General features: G+C 36.6%; 1 pseudogene; it reads left to right on the plus strand.

The window, feature by feature from the left end:
* Positions 1–136: 136 nt before the first annotated feature.
* LOC102517772 lies at positions 137–454 on the plus strand (annotated as a pseudogene).
* Positions 455–6,517: the final 6,063 nt, after the last annotated feature.

Here is a 6,517-nt window from a genome sequence, read left to right on the forward strand (position 1 = left end):
AGGCAAATAAATATATGCAGCAGATGGTTGAAGCGAAGGTCACACAGAGACAAGCCTGACTTAACATTTGCAGGCCCTGGGGCAAGAGTACACATGACCGGGACCTAAATATTTTAAAGTTATAAATCACTTTCTGTGCTGGCGCTCGTTATGGTGCCACCAGGCGCGCCCTCATCATGCAGAACATCGCCGGCGAGTTCGTGGACCTGTACGTGCCGCGAACATGTTCCGCCAGCAACCGCATCATCGGCGCCAAGGACCACGCGGCCATCCAGATGAACGTGGCCGAGGCTGACAAGGTGACAGGCAGGCTCAATGGGCAGTTTAAAACCTACGCTGTCTGCGGGGCCATTTGCAGGATGGATGAGTAAGGTGACTCCATTCGCCACATCATCTCAGAGAACTTGAGACTGGAGAGGCTCATGGATGTGGAATATTTGTCATAAATAAATAGTGAAAGCCAAACGTTATAATTATAACTTTTTTTTCTGTTTTTCTTCTTTTCTTCTTTGTTTTTAGTTTTTTCCTATGTTGTTTTGTTTCTGATTTTATCTTCTTGTCTTAAATCTAACTTATTTTAAAATAAAATACATTGTCTTCTTTTACCTAAACAAATATATCTTCATGACAAAAATTTTTTTAATATGTATAAAGAGATGGATTTTATACGACTGAAAGTTGGTAAAATGGCAGACAACCTGGGAGTTCTGTTGCTGGATCAGCAGTTGGGATGAGTCAAAAACTGTACACATAATTCGTAAATTATTCATTTTCTTTATGAAATGTATTTTTCATGCCTTCATTTCAGCAAAATTTTCAATAATGTTATAATAGATTTTTATGTAATTTGTATGCAATTGACAGTAGTGATTCAAAGGGTTAAAAAATAAATGTAACTGTTCAAAGTCCACAAATTTTAAATTTTCATTAAAAATGTAAATCAAAGAAATGCAAAATTTTAAAAATTATTTTTCACTTGAGTTTTTAAAGATTTTTTCTTCTAAACTATTCAAAACTTAAAAAGCAAAAAAAATTATAGTTAATGAATATCAACAACTTAAATCAAAATTACTTAAGGTCAAAAGTTTTGATTTTTTGACAATTTAAACCTTGTTGAATGTTTTTATAAAGATAAAACTATTTGCAACTCTAGCAGCATTCATGTTTTGTTATCTTTTGCTATATAGCAAATCATCTAAAAACTTAGTGCCTTAACACACCTGGGAGAATGACTATCATCAAAGAGTATACAAATAACAAATGTTGGAGAGGGTGTGGAGAAAAGGGAACTGTTACTCACTGTCGGTGGCAATGTAAACTGATGCAGCTACTATGGAAAACAGTATGGAGATTCCTTATAAAACTAAAAACATAACTACCATATTATCCAGCAACTCCACTCCTATGTATATATCTGGAAAAGAATGAAAACACTAATTCAAAAAGTATATGCAACCCAATGTTCATAGCAGCACTACTTAAAATAGCCAAGACATGGTGGCAACCCAAGTGTCCATCAACAGACATATGGATAAAAAGTTGTGAGATATATATATATATATATATAAAATGGAATAATACTCAACCATAAAAAAGAAAGAAATTCTGCCATTAGCAGCAACATGGATAGACCTAGAGAATAATATGCTTAGTAAAATAAGTCAGAGAAATACAAATACTGTATGCTATCATTTATATGTGGAATCTAAAAGTTAGTACAAATAAATGTATACACAAAACAGAAACAGACTCACAGATGTAGAAAACAAACTTGTGATTACCAAAGGGGAGATGGAAGGAGGAGGGACAAATTAGGGGTTTTGGATTAATAGATACAAACTACTATATATAAAATAGATAAGCAACAAGGATATAGTGTGTAGTGCAGGGAATCATAGGAGTTATCTTGTAATAACAAAATGGAGTGTAATCTGCAAAAATACTGAATCATTATGCTGTATACCTGAAACTAACATAGCATTGTAAATCAACTATACTTAAATTAAAAAAAAAAAAATTTAGTGGCTTAAAATAATGAGCTCTTATTTCTCGCCATTTTGTAGATTGGCTGTTTCTAGTCTCTCCTGAGCTCTTCATGAGACTATAATTGTGTGGTGGCTCTGCTGGCACTGGATGGTCTAAGATGACCTCATTCACATGTCTGGGGCTATAAGGGGATGGCTCCCAGACTGAGACTTCTCTCTCCATATGGCTTCTCATCATTCAGTGCCTGAATGAAGGTGGCTTCCTTACCTGATGGCTGGATCCCAACAGGAAAGAAGAAGCTGCCAGTCCCATGAGCTAAGCCCTGAACGGGCACAGTCACTTCTGCCACTTTCTATTGGTCAAAGCAAGTCAGAAGGTCATCCTAAGCTCAAGTGGTGGGAGAAGTGGCATGAGGGACAGGGATGGGAAGAATGATGGGCACTATCTTTGCAAACAATTTACCCACAGCCCATCAGGTTGCCAATGTAAAGAGTTGGTTATTTTCATAGCTTCACATAGGTTATACCTAGACCTACAAACATACAAATTCAAAATACTATGATATACTGAATAAAATGATATACAACTTTAAATAATAATATTGTGAAATGTTCCTCCTCCTTCCTATGCAACTATTGTGAGTAACAGAAGAATCATGATTTAGAATATGAAGAGAAGCAAGAAAATGGATGTTCAGCACTACTGGGAAATACTTTGTTATGCAATAATCTAATCTAAAGACTAATTTCATGTAGTCTGAGAAGAAGGATTTGTCCAGTGAATTGTCTAAATATTTACCCTGCTCAAATCCTCTCCAAACTCAGAAGCAGCATCCATCTCCAATGTCGGGAGAATGAATTGAGAAGAGGCTGCCTTTTGTTTTAGGGACACAGAGTAAGAGATGCGGAGAAGTGTTCCCCTGGGACCTGAATGGTGTTAGTAGATGTTTAAAATATAGATCACACTACACCTGTGCTGAGTGCTGGATCCTGGATGACAAAGTTGCCCAGGTAGTCCTCAATTACTTTACATTGTATATGTTTGCATATGTAGGGACCTCCAAAGAACATGATCTAGGGCAGGACCCTCTTGTCTAAGTCTAATGAAGGTACTGAGTTGGCACCATTGGATAGGGCATGATATGAGAGTGGAGAGATAATCCAGGGAGAGTGGGGAGACCAGCAAGGATGGAACTCTGGGGAATAAACACATTGTTTACAGAACGGATGGACTGAAATATCCATTGATAGGGGAAATGATTTAATAAATTATGGTGCATTCGTAAGGAACTTCTTCCTCTCATTCTCTCTCTCTGTCTCTCCGTTCCTGGCTCTCCCTACATATATATGCATAGACTGATCTCTAAAGTAAAGTGTAAAATAAAACAGCCAGCAAAGTCCAGGACAAAAGGTATAACATGATTTATATTATATTTATATCTCTCTTTCACATACATACTCGTGACCGCATAGGAAAAGGACTAGAAGCAAATGCACCAAACTGCTAAGGGTTTGGAGGTGCAAAAGGGGATTTTCATATTTATTCAGCCTCTTAAAATAACTTATTGTCTCTGAACATGAGTTTTCTTTTATATAAAATAGAGGTAATAATAGTAATCACTTCACAGAGTTCCTTTTAAAAAAATTGAGATACAGTTCACTCACCACAAAATTTACCCTTTTAAAGTGTACAATTCAGTGTTTTTTATTTAGTATGTTCACACAGTTGGGCAACCACCACCACTATCTAATCTAGAACATTTCATCACCCCATGAAGAAGTCCCAAACCCATAAGCAGTCACTCCCTACTCTCCCTTCTTCTTTCCAGTCTTGGGTGACCACTAGCCTACTCTCTGCCTCCATGTATTTGGCTATTCTGAACATTTCATCTAAATGGAATCATACAATATTTTCAAGGTTCATCCATGTTATACCATGTAACAGTACTTTATTCCTTTTTTTGTGGCTGAATGATAGTCCTTTGGATGAGGGTATCACAATTTGTTTATCCATTCATCAGTTGACAGACATTTGAGCTGTCTGCATTTTTTTGCCATTATGAATACTGTTGCTATAAACATTCCTGCACAAGTTTTTGTTGTGGGCATATGTTTTCATTTCTCTTGCATGCATGTCTAGGAGTGGAATTGCTGAGTCATATGGTAACTCTATGCTTAACTTTCTGAGGAACTGCCAAATTTTTCTACAGCAGCTGCACTATTTTACATTCCCATCAACAATGTATGAGGGTTCCAGTTACTCCATTTCCTTGCCAACACTTGGTATTGTCTGTCTTTTTTATCACATCCTATTGGGTGTGAAGTGGTATCTCACAGTGGTTTTGGTTTGCATGTCCCTGATGGCTAATGCTGTTGAGCATCTTTTCACATGCTTATTAGCCATTTGTATATCTTCTTTGGAGAAACGTGTATTTACTTTGCCCATTTTAAAATCAGGTTATTTATCTTTTTATTGTTGTTTTGTAAGAGTTCTTAACGTGTTCTGTATATTAATCCCTGATCAGGTATGTGGTTTGCAGCTATATTCTTTCATTCGGTGATTGTCTGTTCACTTTCTTGATAGTGTTCTTTGAAGCATGAAAGCTTTTAATTTCAATGAAGTCCAATTTATTATTTTTTAATTGCATGTGCTTTTGGTGTCATATTTCTAAAAACATTGCCTAATCCATGGTCACAAGAATTTACAACTATGTTTCTAACAGTTTTATCTATAAAGCTATATGTTTTAGCTCTTACATTTAGGTTGTTGATCCACTTTGAGTTAATTTTTATATATGGTGATAGGTCACAGAATTCTTATAATGATTCAAAGAAATGAATATTTCAAAGTACATCGTAAGTACATCATAAGCTCTTAGTGACTGGTAGCTAGTATTATTACTGTATTATTTGTTTACCAAAATCACCAAACACACAACAGTCATTGACTAAACTTTGCAGAAAAATACCAATCTTATGACTTTGTGGTCACATCTGCTTTTTGAGACAAAACATAATATAATCACCTAATTTGTTTGCCCAACATGTTGTCCACTTTTGGTACCTGCTAGTTGTTTCTGAAAGATGAAGACTTGACACAGGTCGAGATTTCAAAGCAGAGGCAGTTCCCAAGGACAGCCAGCACCATCCTGGATGCTGAGACCCCTCTGTCACAAAGGTAATTTCTAGGTTCATGTGCGTATATATTTCTGCACCTGAGTTTTATGTTGAGTTAATTAACTTCTGATGATTCACCCACTACCCAAATGCTGCAGTTAAGTCAGAGCCCCAGCTACCCAAATATGCTAAGTATCTTTGGATGTCCAGTATTCACAGTGTTTCCATGTGGGTCTTTCTTTGAGACAGTCTCCTCGAAATCTCAGTGTTTCTAATAGGGTTGGGGGGACTTTGGTTATATTTGGCAATATCTAGAGATTTTTTGGTTGTCACAACTGAAGGGTGCACCACTGTCATTTAGTGGGTAAGGGCCAGGGACATGCTAAACATTGTACAATGCACAGGACAACCCCCCAAAACAAAAACGTATCCAGCCCCAAATGTTAATTGTGCTGAGGATGAGAAACCCTGACTAGACATATGAGCTGACTATGCTGACACCTTGAACTAGGGCAGCAAGACGTGAAGGCTCTGGAATCAGGCACAGCAGGATTCAAATCTCATCTCTCCCACTTACATCCTCTGTGAACTTGAGCAAGTTTCTTAACTTCTCTGAGCCTTAGTTTCCTCAGCTAATAATCACTCTAATAAATATATGTATGTATAATCATTTTATAGAGATATTTAAAATCATCCAATATACATATAATGTATGGTACAGTGACTGGCACATATTAAACATCCTGTTATTAGCTCACATTAACATAGTTGTTAATGATATCCTAATAAAAATAATACCTCAGGGTTTTTTTAAGTCAGGTTTATTGAGTTAATTTACATAGGGTAAAAATCACCCTTTTTAAGTGCACAGTTCAATGAGTTTTGACAAATGTACACAATTGTGTAACTACCACCACAATCATGATATCAGTTTCATTACCCCCTAGGTTCGTCTTACCCCTTTGTACAAATTCCCCTTTGTACACCCCACTGATCTTTCTGTCCCTATTGGGTTTTTTGCCTCTTTCAAAACATCATATAAATGGAACCACAGAACATGTAGCCTTTTAGTCTCGTTTCTTTCATTCACTTACATAATAACACTTTTGTGATTCATCTGTGTCTCTGCACACATCAGTAGCCTTGTTCCTTGTTACTGCTGACTAATATTCCACTGTTTGGATGTGCCACAGTTTGTTCATCCATTTACCAGATGATGGACTTTCTGCTGTTTCCAGTTTTCCAACTATTATGAATACAGCTGCTATAAACATTAGTGTACAGGTCTTTCTGTGGACATGCGTTTTTATTTCTCTTAGAACAAATATGTTTAATACCAGGAGTGAGATTTCTAGGTGTTATGGTAAATGTATTTTTAACTTTGTAAGAAACTGCCAGGCTGTTTTCCAAAGTGA

Source organism: Camelus ferus, chromosome 1, assembly GCF_009834535.1.
Source record: "Camelus ferus isolate YT-003-E chromosome 1, BCGSAC_Cfer_1.0, whole genome shotgun sequence".
Lineage (NCBI taxonomy): Eukaryota > Metazoa > Chordata > Mammalia > Artiodactyla > Camelidae > Camelus > Camelus ferus.